Genomic DNA, 7,159 nt, shown 5'->3' on the forward strand with positions numbered 1-7,159 from the left:
TCTTATCTGTTCCATCAAAGTTCCAAGGCCACCTCGTATTCCTGCACCAAAGACATCTCAGTCCATGCCCCGGCCACTATGGAAGCCACCTTGGTCTCCACAATGGCCACCTCTGAACATTCCATGGGGACTACAATGGTCCATGAGGCCATCTCTTCCTCCCATCATGCCACCAGGCCTGCCTCTGCCTGGTCACCACACAAGCGGTGGAAAGGGTGATGGAAGAAAGCCTTCAGGCTTTGGGAACTTATACTTCTTGCATCCTGTTCTCCAGGTGAAGTTCTGGTTTCCACACTCCGGATTGGGACACTGCCAGTCCCAGCTCAGTGCTAGATGTTTCCTCCCCCAGATGGGTTCCCTTGGGAACCCTGGAGCCCTCTTAGGGGGAAGCCACCTCTGTCTCCTCTACAGCCTCCCATGTGACCCATGGGGCCCCCTGGACCTCCACAGCATGGCAACAGCATCCCTTTGCCCTCAGGTGAAGCATACCAAACTGCATACTGTTCATTGGAGGTTTCCTGTGAGCAAGAGAAACCGTAAGTTCACTCCCTTGAAAATACTTCCCATCAAACCATTCCATGGCAGCCTTGGCAGTTGGTGGGTCTTTGTAAGACACTGTAGCATTGCCTTAGGGTTTTCCTTGTCCAAGTAGATATGAATTATGGGTTTTCTGGTTCTTTTGAAGAAGTATGCCAGATCATCTAAAGTCACATTATCATTTAAGCCTTGCACATAAATTGCACTGTTGTGAGAGTCTTCATCTGGATCTATAGGTGGGCCTATAGATCAAGATCTTGTCCTTCCTCCATGGGTCCACTAGGCTTATTGAAACCACCCTGCTTTCCAGAGCTGCTCATTCAACCATGTCCTGCTACCTCCCCACCTCTGCTCAGCCTCCATAATCAAATTTCCCTCTTTTCCTGCCCTGGTTATCAGAACCACTCATGCTCTAGTTCTCTCCTGGTCTGGAAAATTCTCCAGACTCCTGCCCATAAACACCCATGCTACTGGGGTGGTACTGTTGGAATGAACTCTGCTGGTGCTCTGTTGGCTATATTGATTTGGAGCCTGGCTGTAGGATCCAGTTTGACAGGAGGTTAATAGTGGGTGACTGTTGCCCATAGCTGTTTTGTTGACCATAGCTACTCTGCTGTCTGGAGCTGCTTGGCTGCCCATAGGTGTTCTGCTGAGAGTAACTACTCTGATCATAACTAGTCCACTGTCTAGAGGAATAGAAGGTAGGAGGATAAGATGGTGGTGCCGTGACTGGCTGCATGGGGTAAGTCCCAGGTACCTGGACATAACTGTAGTTACTCTGTCCATATCCTAGGCTGGGCTGTTTATAACCCCTTGTGATAGATTAAGGTTGATTAGTTTCAACAGATTTGTTACCATCCTATGGTCTTACAGGTGTGGCGGCTGCTGGCTGCTGCCCATAAGCTTGGTAAGCAGGCTGAGTGCCATATGCAGACTGAGCTGCATAGGAGGCCTGGGTGGTAGCAAACATAACGTGGTGGTATCATAAGCACCAGTGCCATACCCCTAGACAGGCTGACTATACACCTGGGGGGCAGTTGGAGAAGTATAACCAGTGGGAGCCTGTCCATAAGAAGTTGCATAGGCGGTCTGGCAGAGGTTGCAGTGCTCTGACCTGGGTATAGCAAACATCATTGGGCTGTCCACAGGTGCCATTAACTTTGCTGCCCATATGGCTGGGTGGTCTGTGCATATCCTTGAGTGGACTGGACAGTGTAAGCACTGTAGCCCTGTTGGGTTGCAACTTGGCTGTAGGGACTGTAGTCCATAGATGACATTTTCTCTCCTTATTTTATCAACGTCCTTCTCCCTCTTGCTTTTCCATGGTGTCATATTTTATGTCTTTTTTTACCTTATTTTTTTATTATGTTAAATTAGCCAACATATAGTACAAGATTAGTTTTTGGTGCAGTGTTCAATGATTCATTAGTTGTGTGTAACACCCAGGGCTCATCACAACACATGCCCTCCTTAATATCCATCATCTGGTTACACAATCCCCCCACCCCCTCCCTTCTGTAACCCTCAGTTTGGTTCCTGGAGTCCAGAGTCTCTCATGGTTTGTCTCCCTCTTTGATTTCTCCCCATTCAGTTTTCTCTCACTTCCCCTGTGGTCCTCTACCCTATTCCTTATGTTCCACATATGAGTGAAACACAATGATAATTGTCTTTCTCTGCCTGACTTATTTCACTTAGCATAATACACTCTAGTTCCATCCATGTTGATGCAAATGGTAGGTATTCATCCTTTCTGATGGCTGAGTAATATTCTATTGTATTAATGAACCACATCTTCTTTATCCATTCACCTGTTGAAGGACATCACGGCTCCTTCCACAGTTTGGTTACTGTGGACATTGCTGCTATGAACACTGGAGTGCAGGTGCCCCTTCTTTTCACTATATCTGTATCTTTGGGGTAAATACCCAGTAGTGCATTTGCTGGGTCATAGGGTAGCTCTATTTTTAACATTTTGAGGAGCCTCCATACTGTTTTCGAGAGTGACTGTACCAACTTGCATTCCCACCAACAGTGTAAGAGGGTTTCCCTTTCTCCACATCCTCACAAAAACTTGTTTCTTGTCTTGTTAATTTTTGCCATTCTAACTGGTGTAAGGTGGCATCTCATTGTGGTTTTGATTTGTATTTCCCTGATGACAAGTGACACTGAACATTTTTTTCCTGTGTCTGTTGGCCATTTCTGTGACCTTCTTTGGAGAAATGTCTGTTCATGTCTTCTGCCCATTTATTGACTGGATTATTGGTTTTTTGGGTGTTCAGTTTGATAAGTTCATTATAGACCTTGGATACTAGCCCTTTATCTGATATGTCATTTGCAAATATCCTCCCATTTCATAGGTTGCCTTTTAGTTTTGTTGACTGTTTCCTTTGCTGTGCAGAAGCTTTTTATCTTGATGAAATCCCAGTAGTTCATTTTTCATTTGTTTCCCTTGCTTTTAGAGACGTGTCTAGCACGAAGTTGCTGTGGCCAAGGTTGAAGAGATTTCTGCCTGTGTTCTCCTCTAAGATTTTGATGGATTCCTGTCTCACATTGAGGTCGTTCGTCCATTTTGAGTTTATCTTTGTGTATGGTGTAAGAGAACAGTCCAGTTTCATTCTTCTGCATGTGGCTGTCTAATTTTCCCAGCACCATTTATTGAAGAGACTGTCTTTTTTCCATTGCATATTTTTTCCTGATTTGTTGAAGATTATTTGACCATACAGTTGAGGGTCCATTTCTGGGGTCTTTATTCTGTTCCATTGATCTGTCTGTTTTTGTGTCAATACTGTGCATTTTGATGACCACAGCTTTGTAATATAGCTTGAAGTCAGGCAACGTGATGCCCCCAGGTTTGGTTTTATTTTTCAACATTCCCCTGGTGACTCAGGGTCTTTTCTGGTTCCATACAAACTTTAGGATTGTTTGTTCCAGCTCTCTGAAAAATGTCGATGATATTTTGATAGGGACTGCATTGAAAGTGTAGATTGCTCTGGGCAGCATAGACATTTTCACAATGTTTATTCTTCCAATCCATGAGCATGGAATGTTTTTCCATCTTTTTGTGTCTTCCTCAATTGCTTTCATAAGTGTTTTGTAGTTTCTAGAGTATAGATCTTTTACCCCTTTGGTTAGGTTTATTCCTAGGTATCTTATGGTTTTTGGTGCTATTGTAAATGCAATCAATTCTTTAATCGCCATTTCTTCAGTTACATTGTTACTGTATAGAAATGCAACTGATTTCTGTGTATTGATTTTGTATCCTGCCATGTTGCTGAATTGCTGTATGAGTTCTAATAATTTGGAGGTGGAGTCTTCGGGGTTTTCCACGTAAAGTATCATGTCATCTGGGAAGAGAGAGAATTTGACTTCTTCTTTGCCAATTTGAATGCTTTTTATTTCTTTTTGTTGTCTGATGGCTGAGGCTAGGATTCCAGTACTATGTTGAACAACAGTGGTGAGGGTGGGCATCTCTGTCATGTTCCTGACCTTAAGGGAAAAGTTCTCAGTTTTTCCCCATTGAGAATGACATTCACTGTGGGCTTTTCATAGAATGTCTTTTATGATATTGAGGTATGTTCCCTTTATCCCTACACTTTGAAGAGTTTTAATCAGGAAAGGATGCTGTATTTTGTCAAATGCTTTTTCTGCATCAATTGAGAGGTTCATATGATCCTTGTCTCTTCTTTTGTTAATGTGATCTATCACATTGATTGATTTGTGAATGTTGAACCACCTTGCATCCCATGCATAAATTCCACCTGGTCATGGTGACTAATCCTTTTAATGTACCGTTGTATCCTATTGGCTAGGATCTTGCTGAGTATTTTGTCATCCATTCATCAGGGATATTGGTTTGTAGTTCTCCTTTTTGATGGGGTCTTTGCCTGGTTTTGGGATCATGGTAATGTTGGCCTCATAGAATGAGTTTGGAAGTTTTCCTTCCATTTCTATTTTTTGAAACAGCTTCAGTAGAATAGGTATTATTCCTTCTTTAAATGTTTGGTAGAATTCCCCTGGGAAGCCATCTGGCCCTGCATTATTGTTTTGTTTTGTGTGGTTTTTGTTTTTGTTTTTGTTTTTGTTTTTTGAGGTATTTTTAATTACTGCTTCAATTTCCTTGCTGGTTATGGGTCTGTTCAGATTTTCTATTTCTTCCTGTTTCAGTTTTGGGAGTTTATAATTTTCAAGGAATGCATCCATTTCTTCCAGATTGTCTAGTTTGTTGGCATATAGTCGCTGGTGGTATGTTCTGATAATTGTCTCTATTTCCTTGGTATTGGTGGTGCTTTCTCCCTTTTTATTCATGATTTTATTAATTTGGGCCCTTTCTCTTTTCTTTTGGATAAGTATGGCCAGAGGTTTATCGATCTTATTAATTCTTTCAAGAAAGCAGCTTCTAGTTTTGTTGATCTTCTTCCAGTTTCTATTTCATTGAGTTCTGTTCTAATATTTATTATTTCTCTTCTCCTGCTTGGTTTAGGCTTTATTTGCTGTTCTTTCTCCAGCTTCTTTAGTTGTCTGGTTAGCTTGTGCTTTTGGGATTTTTCTAATTTTTTTGAGAGAAGATTGGATAGCTACGTACTTCACTCTAAGGACCGCCTTTGCAGTATCCCATAGGTTTTTGAACCGATATATTTTAATTTTCATTGGTTTGCATGAATTGTTTAAGTTCTTCTTTAATTTCCTGGTTGACCCATTCATCTTTTAGCAGGATGCTCTTTAACTTCCAAGTTTTTGAGTTCCTCACAAATTTTTCTCATGGTTGAATTTCAGTTTCAAAGCATTGTAATCTGAAAATATACAGGGAATAATCTCAATCTTTTGGTATCAGTTGAGACCTGATTTGTGACCCAGTATGTGAAAGTACCGTGTGCATTCGAGAAGAATGAGTATTCTGTTGTTTTAGGATGGAATGTTCTGTATATGTCTGTGAAGCCCATCTGGTCCAATGTGTCCTTCAAAACTGTTGTTTCTTTGTTGATCTTCTGTTTAAATGATCTGTCCATTGCTGTGAGTGGAGTGTTGAAGTCTCCTACTATTAATGTATCATTATCCATATGTTTCTTTATTTTGTTTATTGGTTGGTTTACATAATTGGTTGCTCCCATGTTGAGGGAATAGATATTTATGATTGTTCAATTTTCTTGTTGGGTGGACCCTTTAATTATGATATGGTATCCCTCTACATCTCGTACTATGGTCTTTGGTTTAAAATCTAATCTATCTGATATGAGGATTGCTACCTCACCTTTCTTTTGGGGTCCGTTAGCATGGTGAATTGTTCTCCATCCCCTCACTTTCTATCTGGAGATGTCTTTAGGTTCTAAATGAGTCTCTTGTAGACAGCATATGGATGGGTCCTGCATTTTTATCCAATCGGAAATCTTGTGTCTTTTGATAGAAGCATTCAGCCCATTTACATTCAGAGTAAGTATTGAAAGATATGAATTCAGTGCCATTGTATTGCCTGTAAAGTCCCTCTTTCTATAGATTGCTTCTGTTAATTTCTGGTCTATATTACTCTTGGGGTCTCTCTTCGCTTACAGAATCTCCCTTAATATTTCTTGCAGGGATGGCTTGGTGGTCACATATTCTTTCAGTTTCTGCCTCTCCTGGAAGCTCTTTATCTCTCCATCCATTCTGAATGACAGCCTTGCTGGAAAAAGTATTCTTGGCTGCATATTCTTTTCATTTAGGACCCTGAATATGTCTTGCCAGCCCTTTCTGGCTTTCCAGGTCTCTATGGCTAGTTCTGATGTTATTCTGATGTTCCACCCTCCATGTGTAAGGAACCTCCTCTCCCTAGCTATTCCTAGGATAGTTTCCTTGGCTGTAAGAATTGCCAGCTTCAGTATTATATGTCAGGGTGTTGATCTATTTTTATTGATTTTTGGGAGGGGTCCTCTCTGCCTCTTGGACACGAATGCTTGTTTCCTTCCCCAGATTAGGGAAGTTCTCAGCTATGATTTGCTCAAATATAACTTTTAGTCTCCCCCGTCTCTCTCCACTCCCTTGGGGAGTCCAATAATTCTGACATTAGAGCATCTCATGGCATCATTAATCTCTCTAAGTCTATTTTCATGGGCTACTAGCTGCCTCTCTCTGTTTTCCTCAACTTCCTTCCTTTCCATCAACTTATTTTCTAGATCATTGATTCACTCTTCTGCCTCATTTACCCTAGCTGTTAGAGTATCCAGTTTAGACTGCATCTCATTCATAGCATTTTTAAAGTTGCCCTGATTAGAACTCATTTCTGCCCTTAGAGATTCTATATTGTTTTGTTATTATTTCTTCAAATAAATTTTCTGCCCCCTTTTCTCTCTCTTCTTCTAATGCTTTTTTCAAGCCTGATTATTGACTTTATGATTGCTTTCCTGAATTCTATCTCTGACATCTTGCTTGTATCCATATCCATTAGTTCTGTGGCAGAGGACATTGTCTCAGGTTCTTTTCTTTGTTGAGAGTTCCTCCTCCTAGTCATTCTGTTGAGGGATGGTTGAGTGAATGAACAGAATCTAAAATATCAACCATGACCCAAGCAAAATGCACCCTAGAAAAAATCTGAAGTGGTCTGAAGCTATCACAGATATGCAAACAAAGTCAAGATGATCCAAAACAATAA

At 41.1% G+C, this 7,159-nt stretch overlaps 1 pseudogene; it reads right to left on the reverse strand.

Annotated features, from left to right (window-relative positions):
- Positions 1–889: 889 nt before the first annotated feature.
- Positions 890–1,814, reverse strand: LOC116625390 (annotated as a pseudogene).
- Between the last annotated feature and the right edge of the window lie 5,345 nt (positions 1,815–7,159).

Source organism: Phoca vitulina, unplaced genomic scaffold (assembly GCF_004348235.1).
Source record: "Phoca vitulina isolate PV1807 unplaced genomic scaffold, GSC_HSeal_1.0 scaffold77, whole genome shotgun sequence".
Lineage (NCBI taxonomy): Eukaryota > Metazoa > Chordata > Mammalia > Carnivora > Phocidae > Phoca > Phoca vitulina.